Source organism: Botryllus schlosseri, chromosome 4 (genome assembly GCF_051294905.1).
Source record: "Botryllus schlosseri isolate E-star chromosome 4, Bs_hap1, whole genome shotgun sequence".
NCBI lineage: Eukaryota > Metazoa > Chordata > Ascidiacea > Stolidobranchia > Styelidae > Botryllus > Botryllus schlosseri.
The window spans coordinates 14,493,028-14,517,363 of NC_137239.1; the positions used below are offsets into that span (position 1 = coordinate 14,493,028).

At 40.3% G+C, this 24,336-nt stretch overlaps 1 protein-coding gene across 2 annotated transcripts in view; it reads right to left on the reverse strand.

The window, feature by feature from the left end:
• The window catches only part of LOC145438215 (uncharacterized), a 171,199-nt gene that overhangs the window by 102,369 nt on the left and 44,494 nt on the right, over window positions 1-24,336 (reverse strand). The window lies entirely within an intron of this gene.

The following is a 24,336-nucleotide window of genomic DNA, read 5'->3' on the forward strand; positions in this document are numbered from 1 at the left end:
TTGTGTCAGAGGCGCTGCAACGGCCTGCGGACATATGGTAGGCTTACCATATTTTGGAAATCTAAAAAGAGGACAGAAGAATTCTCAAAAACCGGTAAATTTTTCCCACTTCGTGATCGGTTGACTAAAAAAAAAAAAAAGGTCATCTTTTCCCTCAGAGCTAAAATCACCGTTTTTCACTCCGAAATACCCGCCGGAGCTTAACTTCTGTGCTAATTTGCGGCAATTTCCTCTAAATCCGATTAAATTTTCAAAAGAGGACAAAATCTCAAAAAAGAGGACAAAAGGGCGTCCTCCGAGGACACTTTCAAAAAAGTAAAAAAAGAGGACAAATCCTCTTAAAAGAGGACGTATGGTAAGCCTAACATATGGGCAATGGGCATTGGGTATGTGACACTTTAACTTGTGGGTTAAAGCAAGGGTTAGGGCGAGGTGGGGTTGTCGGTTGGGTTTGGCTTGTATAGGGATGTGATTAAAAACCTGTTTATGGTCACGACCCGACTTCCGATTTCAAAATGCTCCGCCTCTCACCTCTATAGATTTGGTAAGTTGATTACTCCTAAAATGTTATTGCCTTCGCCCAGGCGTGATCACGACCCATTTGTAAAGCTGCTAACTAGAAATGGTCAGCATTTTCGCGACTACCTTGGGTTGCGTTGAAAACGTGTTTTGGGGTTTCGCTCATGGTTAGCTTCGAGGTGAGACGCTCAAATGTCGAATAATGTCGCTGTTTGTGGTATTCATGGTATAATTCGACTACAATGGTCATTTACACCGGGCCGATATTCTATAGTATGATTCTGCTGACTGCTACAGCACTAACCGCTTCTAAGATTTTCAATACACAGCTTTCGCGGAAACGATGGCGAGGAGGAGCCTAAATAAACCTGCAACACTTCGGAACAGTTTATGGAGTCGACTTCGGTCGGACTCGTACCCGAAAACCATATTGACGTCGCAGCTGTAGATATACGGTTGCATTATAAACAAATGGTGTTATACAACGCCTTTGTCAAAACATGTTTCAAAAAATGCCTTTTAAAAAAAGTAAATTGTTTTTTTAAACGTTGTATCATTATACAGGCGGTTTAGATACTTAATCAAATATAGTGGATCTCTATTTGGGATCGTTTGCCCCTTGGGCTGACCAGTTTGTAGTAATCAGCATACAAAATTTTGAGGTGGGCCACGGAATATTTTCAAATTGGAAATGGAGTCTAGACCGTAAATGGTTTGAAACCACCGAATGTGTAAACATGTGACATGAACATGAGTTAGCGAAGTAAAGTTACGTTCCCTGCATTTTCAAAGTTCTCATCTCCACCAGCTATCTGTGTTGGGATCAAGTTACTACCTTCGAGTCACGAGTCATTTCGAGTCATTGCATATTTTGACTCGAGTCAAGTCAAGTCAATCGATTCTCGAAGGTGACTCGAGTCAAGTCAAGTCACTCGATTTTTGGAGGTGACTCGAGTCAAGTCGAGTCAAGTCAAGTCAAGTCACAATTCAAGTCAAGTTGCCTTTTCGAAGTATGAGGCATGATTACGTCATTACATATCACTAGCTGTCTGAAATACAGATTGAGTAGTCATTGATTCTGAACGGATGAACGAATAGAGTTGAATATACACAGAAGAAGGCGCTGTATCGCTCACATATACGTAAAACTCAGTTTATAGTTACCAGTCAAATTAGAGAATAGAGAATGGAGAAACGAATTGATAACAGGCAATAAATTATCCATTTACATATTAATATGATACAACTCGTGCCTACGCTAATGGCTGAGGAGTATATAAACTATATCAGAATTCAAATTCGATAAAACAAGAGGTTTGGTTAAGGTAAATACAGAGAACACAAATACATATTTTTCAATAAATTACTTTACTAATAGTTTACGACAACGTAAGCTGTAAGCTTCGATCATTTCGTTTGTGGTCAATTTATTTCTCAGAGTACCACTGAGTCTCAGTAAAAAGCACGATCATTGAATGGTTGGTCGCTCTCACGGGTTACACCAGCGTTTCTCCAACAATCTGAACATATGCAATATAGAGAGAATTTTATCGACACCGATTACTTGATGACGTAAAATTGACTCGTGAATTTTGCTCCGAGTCACGAGTCAATCCACATTTTTGATACGCTGAGTCAAGTCAAGTCAAGTCAAGTCATTTTAGCAAAGTGACTCGAGTCGAGTCAAGTTAAACGAAAAAGGTGACTCGAGTCATCCCAACACTGCCAGCTATACCGCTAGTGATATATGGAAGAACCGATATTATTGATATAATTAATTAGCAAAATTTAAAAACCAGATGCATATAGTAATCCCATCAGAAGTTGCATCGACCTCCCTATGGCGGGCCCCAGACCAGTGTTTTTTTTGGGGGGGGGGCAGGAGTCGGCTTAAAAGTTTTGTTTCGGTTCATAGCTAAAGCACACAACCACGTATATCTGCACCGACCTAACATAGTAACAGAGCTGTCAAACACACGAACGTCTGGTCAGTCAATTTCATCCAGCTCGTGGAGAAGGCTGTTGCAGACCAAGTGAGAATATCGACCCCAGCAATCACCAGAGCTCAAATTGGAGATAGCCCTATACGGCCTATATAGTCTAGCTACTAGTTGATTCACGACATATGTTAAAAATATCCACTCCTGTAAACAATCGATATTGGTAAAGCACGGTCAGTGTGATGTCATGCTGCTGCCTCATTATAAATCCAGTTAAGAGGCGCTAAAGAGCTTCTGGAATTTGGGTCACAAAAATATGGTAACCCTTGTACCCTTCCCCAACAAAAATTACCCATGATTTATAGAAATAAGCGCTTCCGCGTCGGTTATTACCGCGCCACGGCACATCAATACATATGGAGTTATAGGCCATGTAACAAGCGACTTCGAGAAGTGTGCCAGAACGATCAGCAGCGAGAAGACCTGGCCGAAAAGGACTGCCTTTGTGTTAACCGAAAATTCGATATATATAAATAATTACATATATGTTTAATATTCCATACGTGCCTAAATGGCTGGCGCCGAATGTTCCTGTCCTGGCGTTCTGAGCCCCACTAGACAAATTCCATCCCGCAGGGAACATTATTTGCCAGTAAAGAAATACCAATTTGAAATCCAGTACGTCTTATAGTTTAGTTGGTACTGCAGGATATCCCGAGATCATTCGTCCATGATATTCCGCTATGTCCCGCATAAGAAACTACTTCTTGTGATGACTCGTATATAAGTGCAGTGGCGGCTCGTCCTATAGGGCAACTGGGGCATTGCCCCACCTAAAATTCGGTTCAATAACAATTATTTATCATTTAGAGACGCGCACCAATCAATATATACCGAAATCACAGCAAAAATCTTATTCTTCTTGTGCTTTCGCATGTAAATGCCCATATAGGCTATAGCGAAGTCTCTGCGAAAATCGAATTCTCTTCGTGATTTCGCTTTGCGAATGCCTAGCCGGGGCATGCGCTGGTAGCGCTCAAAACAAGGTTTCACTGTCTATTCTCTCAAAGCCGCGCACAATAAAGAGACGGTGATTTACACTCTCCTATTCATAAAATTACCGAGTAGGTGGGGCAACATAGCCTGGTTGCTCTTAAGGTGTGATGTAACAATCGTATCTATATCTGAACTCGGTTACCGTCATATGCGTTGAGTCGATCTTTGCTGGTATAGGTCCATTTTGACGGTGTTTCACACCATGATGATTCTTGAACTTGGTGTGTTATGTCGTGATGGTGGTATTTAACACTGCCCCAAGTTTCAGGGTTGGTACTTAAAGATTAGGGTAGTAATTCCGTTTCCGAAATTGAGTGTGTGCTCATCCGTCATGTTTCGCAAACAGATTTTATTCAAAAGTCGGTATTGGTGTCCATTGATTTTGACGATGTTCCATACGGAGATCGGTCATGACATTTGGCACGGTGAGTCTTAATGTTAGTATCGAACGCTGTACCAAGTTTTAAGGTTTTCACTGAACTATGTTAGTGATAATTTCGTTTCCTAAGTCGAGTGAGAGCCGACTCGTCATTTATCGTTAACAGATTTTACGCAAAGCCGGTATTGGTCTCTATTGATTTTACCGATGCTCCTTACCTTGATCTGTCAGGAGCTTTTGCACGGTATATCTTGATTTTAGTATCGAACGCTATACCAAGTCTCAAGGTGGACACTCAATGATTAGGGCAGTAATTTCGTTATCGAGGTCGAGTATGGTAGAGATGTGCGCCGATCTGACACTATAGCCTACGTAACGCATTGTGGATTTCACGCAAAAGCCGGTGTGTCTGTGCTAACGTTAACTGTGTTCCATACTGAGATAGGTGATGAGACGATGATATCATGAAACAGTTAACTAACATTCTCGTTTTTCATTCAAATATTTACCTTTACTTTATATTCTCCAATGTCAATTTCACCGTGAAATTGTGGCCTTCAAGTCATTTGCTTACAACCCCCTGTCAAGCGCGAAAGCTATTTCGTTTTCGATGACGGCTAACAGCTGATCACTTGATCAGCCTATTCCTCAGTAAATTTTACGCAAAATTCGGTGTTGGTGTGTTCCGAACAGGCTGTTCGTATTGATTTTGACAGTACCATACCGAAAAGGGTCATGCGGCTCGATGATGTCATGTAACAGTGTACTAAGTTTACAGCTTTCATTCACGTATTTATTCGGTAATATATTTTCCAATGCCGATTTAGCAGCAGACTTCTAGACCAGCGGTTCTCAACCTTTTTTGACACGCGCCCCCCTTGGCGATGGTCAAAAAAATCGCGCGCCCCTGACCCCCCCCCCCCTTACATTTATCGTCATGTCAAAAAGAGCACATCATCTAATACAGAGGTGGGCAACCTTTTTGCTAATCATGGCCGCATTTCGGTAGCTTAAGGCCGCATTCCAAGGCATAGCCGCAATGAACGATCTGGACGCAAAATACATATGGTAAACTGTCCATATCCATTCCCGGTGAACTCCGGGTTATTCTACTTTTCACAACGGCCTATTGTACGCACCGAAATCGCGAGTGGCAATGTTATGAATAGTTGTCGGGAGTGCATATTGTCGCGCAGGGCGCAAAAATTTTTCAGAGCCGCGAATGAATTGTTATTTCTTGAGGATTCCCATTCCTGCTCCAATTAAGAAGGGCCCTACTGCATTAAAATCGAAAAATGAAGTCTTGTTGAATTGCGCGGAGCGCGAAGAAAATTTCAAGATTAAATAAAATCTCTCGAAAATTCGGGAGTAAATTAGTAATTGCAATTTGCATGTCTACCACTGCCAACACATACTAATTGAATTAGGCGTCGACGGTCGCACAAATTCCCTTCTACGGCCGCATGCGGCCGTACGGGCTGCCCACCACTGATATAATAATATACATAAGGTATATCTTACGCCAATTTTGAATCCGCATTAGAGTTGTTTAGTCTTTTACATTGCTGACAAACTTCCCCAAACTAGTTTGAAAATAACAAAAAAACATTGAAAAGGACATCAATTAATTTCAAGGTAGGTTGCACTGAGACTAATCCTGATGCTGGTAGTGACTACAGAGAGCACGGCGTCGTTCTGTCGTGCCATGCTAAATTTGATCAGTTTTGGAAACGAATTAAATTGTGTTGATTTATAGCCAATTCGAGGGCGAAACCGGGCAACCTATATTGCATCTAAGTCTGTCTTAGGCAGTGCAGTTAGCCAGCTGTCAACAACAGCTACCTAGCGCACAGAGATTTAGGCTACTGTCAAAGCTATAAAGTAATGAATGACTTGCACGTAGGAATTTCTCTAAATCTTCAAAGAATATCAAAAATTTGCTCAAATGAAGTTGAAGTCTGCCTATACTCCGTTGAGCGCGACTGCTGGAGTATGAGTTTGTCAAGCTTTCTAGAATACGAATTAAGTTTAATCTTCAATAATCGTATCTTCAGAATGGTTGTGAAACACATGTTTAGTCACAATTTATACAGACATTGACAAAATTGACAAAAATTTCTCGCGCCCCCAGGTTGAGAACCCCTGTTCTAGACAGTAAACCATTTGTGTTATGTCCCAGTTTTTTACAGCCAGACTGTTCAGAGTCAAGTGTACCTGTTTGATGCTGGTGTGATCAGACTAGATGACCTTCACGGTCTTATCGATCATTCCTATCTAATACCGAATACTGTGCATGCATATTTTCTGTTCCATCATCACTGCCGTTTGTTATGTATTTTGGTTGGATGAAAATAAAGACTCTCTCTCTCCCTCTCTCTCTCTCCAGTTTCAAGGCCAAAATCTCCTATGTTGTTCCGAGACCGAAATTCCGAGGCTGCTTTCGTCTTACTTCTTCAAATTTAAAATGATGTGTTGGATTCAATATGACAGGCCCAATCTATGAGATAACAATGGCGTGTTTATATAGTTCAGTGGTCTGAACTCGTTGACCTTTCCGGTTAGGCTATACGCAATATCTCGAGATTGTTAGCCAGGTCAATTGCGAACATGAATCGTGTTGAATTTCTGCTCCGTACGCCGTTTATGCAGTTTCCTTTAGAGCAGGGGTTCTCAACCTGGGGGGCGCGGGAGGCTCTCAGGGGGGGCGCGAGAAATTGACGAAGTCAGTATAGGGGGGGCGCGAGAAATTGACAAAGTCGGTATAAATTGTACGTGTCTAAACATGTGTTTCACATCCATTATGAGAAGACGATTAATGATGATGAAACTTATTCTATATTCAAGAAAGCTTGCAAAATACAAACTCTAGCAACAGCGCTCAGCGGAGTATAGGCTGATTTCAACTTCATTTGAGCAAATTTTTGAAATTCTTTGTTGATATAGAGAGCAATTCCCACGTGTAAGTCATTCATTGCTTCATAGCTTTGACATTAGCCAAAAGCTTGTCGCGCTGGGCAGCTCTTGTTAGTAGCTTGCGAACTGCACTGCCTAAGACAGACTTAGATGCAATATAGGTTGCCCGTTTTCGCCCTCAATTAGGCTACCCTAAATCAACACAATTTAATTCAATTCCAAAACTGATCAAATTTAGCATGGCAGGACAGAACGACGCCATACTCCAAGTGGTCACTACCAGCATACATCTATCTCGCACTAATAACATCGATCACCACATATTCATGTTATTATCTTCAAACTTACAGGCTTATCATACCTGACTCCAAAATTTGTTAACATTTCGTGGATAAGTCGCTAGATCACAAATATTACAAATAATGAAACTTTTTACGTAATAAACATAAGTTATTTGTTCTCATCTACAACTATCTGAAGATTTATCGGGATTACTGTTACAATGTTACACGTTCTGTACTTTTGAACATTCCGCTAGTCAAGCGAATGGATGATATTATGAACGGTATTACGTGGTTTACATTCATCAAGCGCATGATCATGATCATATATCGTTGTCAATTGCACGATGATGTCACAATGAAATTGTCGGATCAGGTGCCACATTGTCTGCATCTGTGTCGCCGAGGTTTCCACTCATGTCGATTTCGATAATATTGCTATTGTAGGCAGCGGCGTGGGCGTGAATTTTCATCGACATCGTCAATTTGCTTGAACTAGTATGAGTGGTAAAAAGAGAAAGTATGTAGAATATTATCTGAAATTTGGATTCATAGAGACCATTGTAAATGGCGAAGTTGTGCCGCAATGCGTGATATGTTTTCAAAAACTGAGCAACGACGCGTTGATACCAACTCGTCTGGAGCGTCATCTCGAGAAAAAACATTCCGCCCATCAAATTAAGCCTCTATCTTTTTTCCACAGCAAGAAAGCCTCATTTGAGAAAATGAAGGGTGCATATAGCAAGTGCTTTCGTCAATCTCCGGCTGCTGAAGTCCTTGAAGCGTCTTACGTAATTACTTACATGATAGCTCTAGAGAAGAAACCCCATAGTATTGGCGAAACGTTGATAAAACCCTGCATGCTACGAGCAGCTAGGCTCGTGTTGGGTGAGGCGAGCAGTAAGAAGCTTGCGGGGATTTCTCTTTCTAATTCTACCATTAAAAGACGCATCGATGAGCTCGCAGAGGATATTGAGTGTAAAGTTATAGATAAGATTCACGCATCACCTTATTTCGCCATTCAGTGTGATGAGACGACTGACGTTGCTCAATTGTCTCAGTTGATGGTCTATGTTCGCTTTGTTGGGCCTACTTCAATCGAAGAAGACATATTATTTTGCAAACCCTTGGAAACGACTACTAAATCAGAAGATATATTCGAACTTGTCGCCACATTTTTTGATAACAATGATATAAAATGGGAGAAACTTGTTGGCGTCTGCACTGACGGTGCCCCAGCAATGATTGGATCGCGAAGTGGATTCATTGCCAGGATAAAGCAAAGAAGCACAAATGCGGTAGGATCGCACTGCGTGATTCACCGAGAGGCTCTTGCTTCCAGAACTCTACCTGCTGCAATGAAGGATAATTTTGCAATATTCATTCGAATCGTTAACTTTGTCAAAGCAAGTGCAGTCAATACGAGATTGTTTACTAAACTGTGCCAAGATATGGATTCCGATCATGAAACTTTACTGTTTCATACATCTGTTCGGTGGTTGTCAAAAGGTAATATGTTAGCTCGAATCTATGAAATGAGGGAAGAACTGAAGCTATTTTGGGAAGCTCATGGTAAAAAGGATCTGCTTCTGTCGTTTACATCAGAGAAGATGCAGCTGCAGTTGGCCTACTTTGTGGACAGATTTCAAGCCCTCAATAATTTAAATCTCTCCCTACAGGGGAAGGATGCGAATCGCATTGCAGACTATGATGCGATTCACGCTTTCGTAGAAAAACTTGGGCTGTGGTATCGTCGAATTCAAAAAGGAAATGCGGCTTCATTTTACAACCTTGACACTATACTTGACAAAAAAATTGAAATGAAGGGCGCGCTCAAAGCCGAGGTGGAGAATCACCTTCAACTTCTGAAACAAGAATACGAACGCTATTTTCCAGACTTGAATGATACCGAGCTTCCGGAATGGCGGATGACAAGGAATCCCTTTCATTTGAATGTGGATATTCTTCCGGGCTATTTGCAAGAGGAGTTTTTGGATCTAAAATGCAATTCTACTGCAAGAGACGACTTTGAAGCACTACCACTTACTGAGTTCTGGGTAAAATATATCCACATCTACAAGAGTGTGGGTGATGTGGCTATACCCATACTTCTTCCATTTTCATCCACTTACCTGTGCGAAAAGGGTTTTTCTACTCTTGTGAATATGAAGACAAAATCAAGAAACAAACTCGACTGTGAATCCGATATGAGATGCGCATTATCTGCTACCTATCCTAGAATTGAACATTTGGTATCCAAAAAACAGGCGCAGCCTTCGCATTAAGATTAGTCTCGGTGCACCTTGAAATAAATTGATGTATTGTTCAATATTTTTTTGGTATTCTCAAACGAGTTTGGGGGAAATTAATCAGAAATGAAGTAGACGGCATGACTCAACAACTGGAATGCGGATTCAAAATTGGCGTAAGATATACCATATGTATACTATTAGATGATGTGCCCTTTTTACATTACGATATGTGCAGAGGAATCAGGGGGGCGCAATATTTTTGACAATCGCCAACGGGGGCGCATGTCCAAAAAGGTTGAGAACCGCTGCTTTAGAGCAATAATTAGAGGTAAAGAGACTCGGTCCTTATCAGCCTAGAAATTGTCCATTGATCTAATGCTAATCGTATACGCGGGAGGAAAGCGCACTCTTATCCTTCTCCCAACATATTTCGATAACAATGAATAGCTGAGGTATAAGCGAGGATAAGGACGCCTCGTTATACACTTTTACACTGCTGGGGCCAGAGGCGGTCTATCTAGTTGGAACAAAATTGGGTATCGTGATCTGAAGAATGTGGTCTCTACTGCAAACGGTGTCTCGATATTACCCGATCGTCGACATTACTCGGTTAGAGTTGACTGGCTTATATTCCAGTGCATATTTTTTTCGAAGTAGTAACCAGTGGTGAACTTTCAAAATTCCTATAGTTGAAAAATCGCTTTCTATTAACTTTGCTGCAGTAACTAGCTTTTTTGATATCATATTGACCACCCCGATTTCATCCGCAGAATCCAAGCGTGGTTTCAGCACATTAAAACGCATCGAGACTTCTCTTAGAATCGGGATGTGTAAAGATATAGGCTCGATGAGTTATAGTAGATGTGCTCAGGATTCTCAGCGCTGTGATTATGGGTATTCCAGATTTCAATGAATTCGTTATTGAACATTTTGCAACTATGAATGCGCAATACGCCTACTAATACAAACGTTAAAATATGCAGGTATGAACTACTGTACCTCATATTTTCTTCCTAATAATTTGATGAGTGTCAGCTCGAAATACTTCGGGTTTTGATATATTTCTGTCATGAATATATTATTAAAATTTGAAATGCGTAAGTCTAGTTAACCATGCCTAATATCTGCACACCATACAAACTGTGTGTGACGACCACGAAGTCACATTTCACGTCAGAATACACTATTGTGACGTCATTTAGATTATTAACATTGCATGCACCCCTTGCGCCACCACCCGATATTGTCACGAGCCGCCACTGTATAAGTGTATGTAACACGTGTTAGAGATTATTACTATGATCATGAGACTCTATACGCAACTTCTGCATTTACGTTTGAATAAACTACTGTATTGAGCATATATCTGTTACAGACAACTTCACCACAAGATAACTGGCTTCTCGAGTTAAGTATTCAAGTATAGCCGAAATCCCAAATATTTGGTTAGCTATACTTCCAATATAGATCACCAGAGACATTAAGCTATAATTGCTGCAGTACGTTAGGGCGATTTCAATATCTTTTGACATAGCAGATAGCAGGTCACGAAATAACATCGTGTAACGAAGTTAATGTACCAACGGTACGCCCAAAGATGTTTAATTACACTGGTAAACACTATTTTTGTTGACTTTGCTCAGACAATTGATATTGACGACTAACTTTTGGGCGCTGAATTAAAAAATGACTTCGGTTTTTCTCTATCACATAACTTTTTTGGGTTAGGCACACACCACATTGTCTCATAACCCCCATAATGGCACTATTTTTAATATTTTGTGTTTATTGTATAAAACGTTTCAAAAACCACAAGCAGTCGAAAGTAAATCAATAGACTTCAAATAAACATTTGCACTGATTTATGTGACTGGGTTTAAACTGATATTGCTTCTACATGACAAACAAAGTGTGAGTTTCAGGGTCCCAATTTACGCTAATAACCTATAATTCTGTAGGTTGTCTAGTTTGATACTCGAGCAATAGTCAGCTAACATATATAGGCATTTGCCATTCACTTGACTTGTAAATTGGGATTCCTAACTCCTCCGGTAATCCATGGTAACGGTATCATGCAAATGCCAGCATCACGGTAATACACAAAGCTACCGAAAGTAGGCCTACGAAGTAAATGCTATTTCTCCTGATCGAACGTGAGATACCTTCTCTATTTTGCCAAGTAATCTTTTATCACTTCATAAGGATGTTAAAACAACCGAAGATTTCTATTCCATGTCCCAAAGCTTATGTCAGATCAATAACTCGTGTTAATGGAGTATACTCTACGTTCTGAATGGTCCGTGGACATATTAGCATGCGACACAATAGCAAGCGACACTTGAGCATGCGACACTTGAGCATAGCGACTTTTGGTCATGGCGACTCGTGGGCATGTAGACACATGAGCACAGAGACATATTAACATGAGGACATATTAGCATGGGGACACATGAGTATAGGGACACACGAGCATGGATACACGTGAGCATAGGGACAGATCAACATGGTGACAATTTAGTAAGTGCCACTTGAGCATGGTGACACATGAGCATGCGATACATGAGCCTTGACGACACATGAGCATGGGTACACAAGAGCATGGGCACACGTGCGCAATTGCGCATATGGACACAGGGGCATGGGGACACAAGAGCAATTGTGCACATGAGCATGGGGTCACGTACGCATGCGACACTTGAGCATGCTCCCGTCTACATGCAGACACTTGAGCATGCGACACGTGGATATGCAGACACTTGAGCATGCGACACTTGGGCATGCGGCACTTGCGCATGCGACACTTGAGCATGCGTCACTTGAGAATGCGTCACTTGAGCATGCGACATTTGAGCATGCGACACTTGAGCATGTGACTTTTGAGCATGCGACACTTGAGCATGCGACATTTGAGCATGCGACATTTGAGCATGCGACACTTGAGCATGTTAGACTTGAGTATGCGACATTGGAGCATGCGACACTTGAGCATGTGACCATATACATTTGTGTTAAAAGCTTCAGAAATCGAGGTAAAGCGATAAAGGTTGCCATTGCTCCACATATATTGGAATCGCGTTTACACGTATCGGACGAACTAAAAGAATATATCCTTTTGTGAGACGAAAGCGATTCCAAATTCGCATTTCGACACGGGACTTATTATTTTATTTTGCGGGTCTCTTTTGATAGGGAAGTTTTACGTGCCGTGGGTGGGTAGGGGGAACATTAGGGTTCGAAGTGGGTTAGGGTCCATGCTGTGGTTAAGGTATCCCAAGATTAGGGTTGGGGGTGATGGATATTAGGGTTGGTTAGGGTTAGGGTTAAGGTATCCCATGATTAGGGTCGTGGATTATGGGTATTAGGGTTGGGAGGGGGATATTAGGGTTAGGGTTATAGGGTTAAGGGTAAGGTATCCCAAGATTAGGGTTAGGGTTTGCGTTAGGGATAAGGTATCCCAGGATCAGGGTTGGGTTGATGGGTATTAAAGTTGGGAGCGGGGATATTAGGATTGGAGTAAGGGAGATATATTATGTTCGGACTGGTCTAAATCCTTGATTTTGACGCTAGTTAACTACACACTAATATATGAAAAATGCTCAAGTGTCGTATGCTGAAGTGACGCATGCGCAAGTGACGCATGCTCAAGTGTCGCATGATCAAGTGACGCATGCTCAAGTGTCGCATGCTCAAGTGCGGCATGCTCAAGTGTCGCATGCTCAAGTGTCGCATGCTCAAATGTCGCATGCTCAAGTGTCGCATGCTCAAATGTCGCATGCGCAAGTGTCGCATGATCAAATGTCGCATGCGCAAGTGTCCTCATGCTCATTTGTCACCATGCTGATATGTAACCATGCTCATATATCACCATGTACAAGTGTCAACATACTGAAGTGTCCCAATGGTTATGTGTAACCATGCTCACGTGTTACCATGCCCATATGTAACCATGTCGATTAGTCTCAATACTAATGTTTAACCATACTCAAGTGTCGCATGCTAATCTGTTTCCATGCCCATGTGTCCCCTTGCTCATGTTTCACCCTGCTGATATGTCCCCATGCGCATGCATCCCCATGCTCATGTGTCCCTATGCTCATGTGTTACCATGCCAATGTGTCCTCATGCTATAGCGTCGCATGCTTAACTGTCGTTTTTCCTTGTGTCGCATGCTCATATGTCGGGCAACCGTTCTGAATCAACTTCGATTTCAAAATCTTCATCATTTGGCCTGCTATCCCTAAGATCTTCATCTTGATCCAAATTATCGAGCTTAGGAGCTTCAGGTTGCACTGGATAAGCTGGATGGGGCATTCGACCTATAGCTGATAGTAAATGTCATGTGTATTTTTCTTGCCATATCCTGCAGTTTGCATCAAATATATGTATGAAATATCCTCGGATGATTGCATCCTTTAACCAAAAATGGGTGCAAACATCGTCCTAGATCAATACCAGTACATTTTTCCTACATAATTCAATCGAGCCCTTGACTATATAACTTATTATATGGCAAAAGTGTGGATTTATACATGATATGGAAAAGTAATGTGGCTAAATTCGTGAAAATTTGCATATTTTGGGCATATGTCGTATAGCAAAAAGTTGACTTGATAGAAGAAAACCATTGGCATTTTTGGAATCAGCACGCCAAAATTAGCCTAAATCAAGTGCAAAATCAAAGTCAACAAATTTTTCGTTCAAAATTGTTGCCCAGTGTTATTATTTGGGGGTCCTACCTTTTCCAACACACTTCACTCATCAGTGAAAGGAGAAAAGTTGATAGCAATATATATGTAATTCCCGGTCATATTGACCGATTCAATGATGAAACATACAGATTTTTGGCGTTAGCGCTTCGCGCGTTCAGGCGATGCAAGCTCAGTCACTAAACGGACACCCAGATTAGATGATAAGTATAGACAAAAACTGTACAGCCTGAGGGGGTCTGAGGGGCTTCTGGGCTGGGGGGTTTGGTTTGTCTGCCTACGGGGGCTCAAGACCAACTTTGTTTTGGGGGAGGTAGGCTGACGAAGTGCTGTTACGGTCCTTTTTATGGTAACCATGAGCATCGCCCATGTTAGTCAGCACGGCGTTGTAATAACATAAAGTTTAAAAAACTAGGATGTCGTGGTGATTCGTATGGTCTTTTGCATTCAAGCCATCCCCCCGTGCATCATGTAACATTGCTTTTTTAATCAATAGTTTCCAATTCCTCGGATACTCAAAACGCAACTGTTACTGTTGCTGTTGTATTTGACGCCGAGATTTAAGTTAATAAAACCCAACGAAACAAGAGTCTTATGTTTATTGGCACGACAATTTTATTAACTTAAATTGTATCTCGCTGCTTGGAGATAGATCGCCTGTAGCAATGTCCGGAGAAAAGTAAATGAAAGTTCCAGTGTTGGACGTTCTGCCAGACTCAGCAGATAGTGTAAAAATCTTCTCTCATTGGGAGCGGATGTTGAAGAGTTTAATCCAGTGGTTCCCAACGTGGGCGATTTTGAGAAACAAGGGAGCGAAAATATCAAAGGGGGTTACTGTGGCGCGATAATGTTAGAATGTACTGTGATATTTATTTAATTAACACAGCCAAAAATATGACAGGACAGCTTATTCTGCATATGACGCGAAAAAAGGTCAACTTAACGAAAAGTAAACGCGGACACCGGTTTTACGAACACCTATCAAGTCGGAAAAATGGCCTATTTTAGTAAATTCACCAGCGATCAGAGTTACGAGAATATATTTCCCGTAAATATGTCCTTTTTTTAAACTCCGTAAATATAGGGGGGCGAAAATTTGTTTCGAGCTTGATAAGGGAGCGATGAGTCGAAAATGGTTAGGAACCACTGGTTTAATCGAATCTATAACTGCTCCATCAACTGATGTAAACAAGCTCGCTGTATTGTCAGGTCATGTATCCCCTGAAGTCTTCTCATTTATTGAAGAAATTGATAATTACTATGCTGCTATCACCGAGCTGCAGATAAACGAAGTCTACGCCCGACATCTGTTATAATAACCGCTATAGCAACCGCCACGCAAGAGATCGGAGTTACCGTGTCGGAATTTTCAAGACGATCTTTTAGAGGGGCGATAAAAATAGGGGGAGCTTGATACGGGGCGTTGTCGTAAACTGACTATTGCGTTGAGTAACTAACCAAAGCTTTTTTTAAAGTTAAGGTAACCAATGTGGCTTTAAGCATCATAGACGACAATGTACTGTACAACGTAACTAATCAGATGAAAGTAATCATTGCCTAATTGCGGATCGCCACAGGCGTCAAGAGAAGAAAGTTTGGGAGCTACTGAATTATAGCATCGATATCAAATAAATTTATCCATGAAAATTGCCTGCACTCAACATGAGTGCTTTGCTTCTTATGTATTGATCGTTCGCGTTGCTGTGAAATGTTTGCCTTGTAGGCTATGTGATAGCTAGTAGCAGGCTTCGAACTCACGAAAAATTCAATTTGAAATGTATCTTATGATGGCTTAATAGGCATATCCATTGAAGATGAAAAACAACTTATATGCATCTAAAACGCAAGTATACGTTACACAGTGCGTATCTGTCCACCTGCCGAAGGGAGAAGTTGTAGTGGAAAGCAACTTTCGCACTCATTGGGCTACAGGAAAAGCTTATCGCGAGCCAACAGCAAAAATGGAATAGGGTGTCCCTGTTCAAACCTTAATATCGCGTAAACGCGTACAGCGGAGTTTTGTTATATTATAGAAACACAGGAAAGTAATCAAACTTGAGAAACATGTCTCCATTTACTCATTTTTTAAACATTGCAACTACCTTCTCACTCACTGAAGAAAGCCCTGGGCAGAGTCCAACTGAAAGGTGCCCTGTCCGTTTTGATTAAATGTTCATAAACTGTTGCGACGCGGGAAAGACTGGCCCTGAGATCGTATAGTCTCCACACTTTTGAGTTCAATATAGGGCAGGAGCCGGGGGCAATTCTAAACGGCGGAACGAGCAGAACAGCGGATCGAGCGAGTAGTAGTTATGATCGGTCGCGAATCGCCATTGTCTCTTATGGGCCCGCTCGCATGCGGCTGGGAAACTCGTGTTGGCATGCGGCTCTTATTTCTTATGGGCCCGCTCGCATGCGGCTATTGCGTCTTATGGCCCCTCTCGCACGGTAACTCTTTTCAGTATAGGGATCGCTCGCACGCGGCTGGGAAATTTGTGTTGGCATGCGGCTCTTATGTCTTATGGGTGAGTTGGCATGCGGCGCTTATTTCTTATGGGTGAGTTGGCATGCGGTTATTGCGTCTTATGGCGGAGCTGGCATGCGGCTATTGTGTCTTATGGGTGCGGCCGTGAATCGCCCTTTCGGGTATAGGCGGCGGCGGCACGGTGTTGAATATGTATTAGGTATAGTAAATAGTCACGTGATTGACTCTTAGTTAATGTGTATACCTCAAATTATTATATATGACCAATTTGAAGTAATCCTAACGTTTACGGCGAGTGCGACTTTAATATATCGTTATTCTTATGATCGCGGTGACATGGTAACGTAGCTGATATAGACATGATAGCGTTACAGGTATAGGGATCGCTCACACGGTTCTACATGAAGACATCATAGTTTATTCGTGACAAATGACCGATCGTGTTCTAAGTCTTTCCTCGCTATTGATCGCTAGCTGAATAATACTTCAGATCGGATTATTCGCACCTCCCGTAAAGCTGTTTCGCACCTACAGAATAGTCTGCTGTTCACAGCCGTGACTTCACCGCGATAGCGCGATTTTCGAATCAGTCGCATGGTAATGTTTTGCTATTTAGTTTACCACAGAGCGGTGTAGACGACGATTCGAATACCAACAATACCCGCGTTCACATACTAACACCCCAAAAAGGTGTGAAATATTTCCTACGACCACTCACAAGATAGCACATCAGAATAGTCATCTCTCGTGGTTTGATGTTACAAAGATAGGAATCACGCACAAGTAATATTTTGGTAATAAGTTTGTCACATAACCGGCGTAGACGGTGATACCAACAATAGCCGCGTTCACAAACTAACACTTCAAAAAGGTGTGAATTAGGTTGCAAACCCCGCGATCGCTGACAAGATATTGTCTCGGACATAACCATCTTTCGCGACTTGCTGTTACATACATCCCAATCACTCACAAGATACTATTTTGGTACTTAGTTTGTCACAGAACCGGATTTCACTGGTAAAATTTAATAAGTAACGAATAACAGAGCCGGCGTAGACGGTGGTTCGAATACCGACAAATTTTCACTTATTTCTGCCCCAACCTCTGTGAAGTTGACGCTTATTCAAAAAAGGTGTGAAATAATTGTAAAATCCTACGTCGGTGACGCGATAATGCATCAGACATAGCGGTCTAGTTATAGTACGGTGTCGGAATCCATTCGCGAGATGTTCTATAGGTAAATTGAGATAATCCGAAACGAAATATTTTGACTTTGGCGTAGTGTGAATTGAAATAGGATTGACAAACATGACTATCAACTTTCCCACAGTCCCATATTGATATTATACGCACATTGATTTGAAACAAGTAATGGAATATTGCAACTCTATTCGCGATCCGACTTTTCGTTTGTCAAAGCGACATTTTAACATCTTACCATACTCAAAAGAATTATTTACAACATTAACAAGTGTTCAAAATCCAGTTTTCACTTACTTGATTATATCACTGCAACTCACAAATTTGAATTAATTCATCCTGGTTGTATTCGTATGATCGGTCTTTTTTATTCAATTGTAAAGGTCGTTACTATTCTGAAGACAAAGTAAGCTATTTACTAATCGACACATAAATGACTTGACATAAACATATTATATTTTGAGTATACGAGATTTGAATGTCTGAACAATAACTGAGAAATAATTTATCACAATAAAATACGTATATTACAGCGTAAAAGATGTTTGAATGTCAGCAACTCTGTACGGTCATAGTTACTACCACTAATTTACCCGACCAACTCGTCATGATCATTCCTGAAATCAACACAAATATGACCACTGACTTGAGTTAACCACAAAACAGCATCAAGTTTTAAATCCACTCGTAGCTTACGGATTATTTGAATGCTGGTTATGTTTTGTTGTAATTGAGCTAACGAAATAGTATTACGTCTCGACATCTTACCATCTTACCATATTCAAAGAATCAACCACGAAAACATTGTCAAGTAAATCCGTTAACCGACCAACTCAAACAGTATCAATACGAAAAACAACCAAACATACACGAATCCATACAATCACTAAAACCTAAAATCCATAACAAACTCGGTTGTATTCATATCCCAACGCATCTTTTTTATTCAACTTGAAAAGTTGTCACTATTCTGTAAGATAGAGGAATTACTACGCGATATATTCTGCAAGACAAACTAATTATTACTCGGTATATTTTGTAAGACAAAGTAAATACTACTCGGTGTGCGGTTTGGGATTAACATAATATGTTTGAGTAAACGAGATTTGTCAGTCTAACCGTCGTAGTTGAGAATTCATTTCTTACAATCGAACGCCGGTGCTACATTGAAAGTTATCATGTTGTAAACATCCTTATTGACACATTGATTTGACATATGTAATAGTTGATCATGACTTGATTATTAAATTATTTGCGTTAATTAGATCTGCATTGTGGTAAATGTTATGACAGCAACAAACTTTTCAGAAACATTGTTATTAACATATTGATTTGTAAAACTATGCGTGTCTGAAATGTTTTTGATTTGAAAGATATTCCGTGTTTGTACAAATCACTTTACGTATTACGGATATCAGAAAATATTTTTACAAATGTAGTTGTTTCCAGTAACCAACACTAAAGATGGCACAACAATTTCGTTATCCAAACATTGAACACCCGATGCAAAATGCTTTATTGGTCAAATTCGTGACGGCTAATTGAAACGACTACGTATAGAGTCAGTATATTACAATTTCATGTCGTTACTATTGAATCCAGCAATTGATACAATTTGTTGTCGGAGTTGTGACAGCGCATTGAAACATACACAACTTACCGAGTGTGAAAATATCACTTTGGGTGTCGAGTACCGTTTGAAGCGTGCGATCAATACATAATTCCGTTCGCACTCTCTAAGACGTTGTGAAGTCTACAGATTTACACTTCAAGACTTTGATCAACACATATGCAATTTGGAATATCTTTACTGGATGCATCCTATTCGACTAGACTTGAGTAATACACAAAACTCATAGCATTAACAAAATCGCAATAGGCGCTACACTGAAATCTACGAAATGTTTTTCTATTGTTGTTAGTGATCATAAATTATCATTTGAATAAGTAATTGTAATCATAAAACCAAACTTGCGAAAGTCATTACCATAACGAAAGAATATTGTAGGTTGCTTGCTAAATGTATGCCGGAAATATTTGTAGAACGCTCACGACCAAAGAAATTGGAAATTTTCCCATTGTTATTCGTCAAAGTAAATGTCATCACAATAATCAGTCACTAAAATACCTTACTTGTATGTGATTGAATCGCCGACAATTAACTCGGTAAATCAAACCCCTGAGAAATTTCACTCAGTCATTGGATAGGAAACAGCGGCACTTAATCGGTGTGAGTCGTTTTTTCTAAATACTAATCATATCTGTCCACCCAAGAACAATTTTCACTCACTTGGGTAACGAAACCAGTGTCCAATATCAATACAAGATATTTTCGTCCCACAAAAATAATCAACTTGACTCGATATTCCCGTACTACGAAACTGTACAATGGTTTCATATTTTTTGTGTGACATGGTATTAATACCGATCGAAGTAACCGTATTGGAAATAACTTTTAAACAAACACACTCTACGTGGTTAACATTCTCGTCGATTCTATTGTGATTAATGTATACTTCATGTGATCTGGATTCATTTCGATATGGCTAAACATTCAACCTCGACGGATACGAATTGTCACACACTCAAGTAATATCATACCAAATAGTTATTTACAAGACACAGAAAATTTGTTTTGGTCGTTTCGATTTTATTACTGGAGATACTCATCACTTCGCTTAATACAGTGGTTCCCAACGGGGGAGGAATTCCCCCCTTGGGGGGAATTTTGCAATTTTTAGGGAGGAATTCCACTTTAGAATTGTAACGGATTTCTCAAATTGTTCATGTCCGAACTGTCATGTAGTCAACCAGTTATATTCGAACGTATGCTCCTTATGCCTGTTTTTTGTTTGCGGAAATTATGTTCCAATGCTATTTGAAATCTCTTTTTCACATACAAATCCCCCCCTTTTGTAAACTAGTTCAGATTTTCTGCAATCTTGTAGGCCAGCGACGGCCTCTCAATCAAATGTATATTAAGCGAGCAAATGTCCTGCCGAATCTATCACAACAAGGCCTCTAGTGAAAATATATATTTTATATTTTCAAGTCAACATTTTCAGAGAGTGACAAAATATTCCAACGTCATCGATTCAAGTCAAAGAGATTGCTAGCCTTGCTTTATTTTGAGTGAACAGCAACCTGATCGAAAAAAAGACATGTCAAACTCGGTGCAATGTTGACAAAACGTAATGGATGTCCTAAATTTCAATGAGCTCCAGCAGGGAGTCTGATCACGTGTACGTTATACATCAATGCTGTAACCAAGTCACGAGGCTCCGAGTCACAAATCAATCTCACTTTCATGATCTTGACTCGAGTCAATTCGAATCACTTTCAATTCACCATCGATCAAGTCCGAGTCCAAGTCTCCGAGCTCAGGGTAGAGTCCGAGTCATGGCATTATGACTCGAGTCCGATTCCAAGTCACATTCAAGTCAACACTGATTGGTGATATTGAATGATTTGGATTTGTGATGTACTAATTTTCCTCATTTTGAGCAGTTTCTCGTCGCATTGTCAAGTACCAAGATCACTAGACGAAATTCCGATAGGGTGGTCACTTTACTGTTCTTCGAAATTATAATGAAATGGCGGCCTTGACCGTCTTATAGTCTCGAGTCATATGGCTTGGTTTGAGTCATGCACAATGACTCGAGTCCAAGTCGAGTCAATACCCAGATTGTCTCGAGTCGAGTCATGTCCGCATTTTGAGAAAATGACTCGAGTCATCAGAAAATGGTGACCCGAGTCAGACTCGAGTTTGGTCAACCCTGCCATATGTGAAAGTACCAATATTATTGGCCAAATGCATACGCAAGCTTGAGAAAAAAATCGCATGACCAGTAAACTTATGCATACTGATTTTTCACGGCAATTGTTTTAGCGATTGGTGCATGGTAAGCCGAAAACACAAATGGAAGTGTGGGGGTCTGTTGAGTCAAGCCTTCCACAATTTGTTTGATTGGGACCAAGACCATTGTTTTTAGAGGTCTGCAAAGTGTTATTACAGCACTGCTAGAAACAATCACTCGGTACTTATTTTCTCAGTCAACAGGTGTTTGCGCCGTAAAAACGATCATTTTTAATTATCGGGCAGATTTATCCTAAGGGGGGAATTTTGGCTTAAATTTCGGCCAAGGGAGGCACGAGATGAAAAAGGTTGGGAACCACTGGCTTAATACAATCTAGATTTAAACTCCATCGAACCTTTGGTGTCTATCGTTTGCTGGATACGAATTATGTTAGTCTAAGAGTACACAATTTTCACTATCTTGGGTTATGAACTCAGTGTGTTAGCGATCATTCAATATTTTGTAGTATCAACTAGCTACCTCGTAGGATACGAATGATCATCCTCACAACTCTTACAAAAGTACGAAGGATATTTACATCACACAAAGCAATCGACTTTACTCGATATCCTCACACTACGAAACTGAATGATTGGTTTGACTCTACAAACTGTTCTGATGTCACAAGAACTTTTTCATACGAATGGTTACGTATCTAAATATTCAAATAATCCAACACACGACTATAGTACTTACAGAAATATCATAGTTCTTGTAACAAAGTTGTATAAGTATAATGTTTATCGTAAGTCCTACATAACCATGATATCCGTCCGAGTTTGACTTTTAGAAAACATTATACCGACTTCGCGACATCTTTCAAAATTAAAACCACGGTGACTGCTTCAGAGACCTACCAATGATATTGCAGTAATACAGCTACTTCCACAAAGGAGTATGTATTCGACTTACTTACCACAAATCTAACGCACAAAACAATTTACTTTACTAGCGAGAAGCGTCGAGTCTCACATCAAAACAACTAGAAGGTGGAACTATATTAAAAAACGTCGCTAACCTTTGTGCACCAGCTGTAAATCACACAAGCAACATGTTTCAAGATTCTGGTTATTGAAAAACGTTAAAGTGTTTCTCCTGCACCAAGTCGTTATGTTGACGAAAGCGTATATTGTAATACCATGATCGATTTTCATTCGTTGGTCACAAACTGTCACTACTCTAAATAATTATTTTTCACTCAAAAGCATACTTGTCACCAATCGTTTTCATCAAGCACGAGTTCAAGAAGCTTACTTACTACGACATGAATTGTTATTTTTATGTTGTGTAAATAGGTAATAATCTATTTTAGTAACACTACATCAACAGCATCGAGCTGTGCGAATAGATTTACATGTGGTCTCGTGGTTTTAATCGAAGTACACAGCGCGGTCTAATGTAGAGTCATCTCTATTGTACAGCAACTCGATAATCGAAATGCATTAACATTTAAACAACGATCTTGGTTCGTCACGCTAAAAATATCTTTACTGTCGCAACACTCTGATACTCTGCACAAGATGTGTAAATCCTTTTCACACTCGTAATAATACACTAACGGGATACCGACGTCAAGCAACAACGTTTAACAAGACCAACGACACTGAACCCACGACGTTTACCTATGTAAAATTACCACTTTCACTTGACAGTCCGTCGTTTACCTGACTAAACATATCATTTTCCTTTTGAGATCTGATGTTTACCCAGAGTAAGAAACCTTTTTCACTTGGAAATCTATTTTTTCCCTGGGTAACAAACCTTTTTTCACTTGGAAATATATTTTTTCTCTGGTTAACAAACCTTTTTTCACTTGGAAATATATTTTTTTCTCTGGTTAACAAACCTTTTTCACTTGGAAATATATTTTTTCTCTGGGCAACAAACCTTTTTCCCCGGGTAACAAACCTTTTTCCCTGAGCAACAAGCCATTTTCACTTGGTGGTGCGTCGTTTACCTGAGTAAAAATATCATTTTCCTTTGGGGATCTGGCGTTTACCCAGTGTAACAATACATTTTCTCTTGGTCATCTAGCTTTTCCTAGAGTAACAAAACCATTTTCATTTTGAAATCTGACAAACACACCTGACAATTTGTTGTATTGACGATAGTTTGAAATAGATTACAACGAACAGTGACGGAAATATACACAGACTACCGGTTTCAGAGTATACCCCATCGGTCGTATCACATCAATATCATCGGTTAACCACATACAATATGCTCTTGTACACCGAAATACATGTTTTGGAAAATTGGACAATAGGCTTCGATAGTTATGTGATGTCCGGGTTCGTGCTTTGGATTTTCCAGAGTCAAAATGTCTGAATAAAACACCTCCTTGACGATGGTTGGTATGTGGATAACGGTGTTCGGAAAACGGTTGGATTTATGTCACCCATCGCGATAACAATTCCTGGTCGAGTTTTCCTCCGGCATGTTTGCTATATTGTGTCTTTATTGGTCAATGTATGTCTCGACATTCAGTTTGAAATCGGAAATGATAAAGTATGTAACCGGATCCGGATATCAACTGTGAATCGATAAACCAATGGACAATATTCAAAGTAAACATGTTACACCCTGTGTTTCCACGAAAAAATACCATCCAGACATACGTCGCGTTTGTTTGCCCACACCAGTATACGCGTAAATGGAGGTGTGTGACATTGCATGCAATGTGTTGGTATACAAACATCGATCCACAGACATTATCATAGCCGGTAGTTTTGATGTAGATCGAATGTC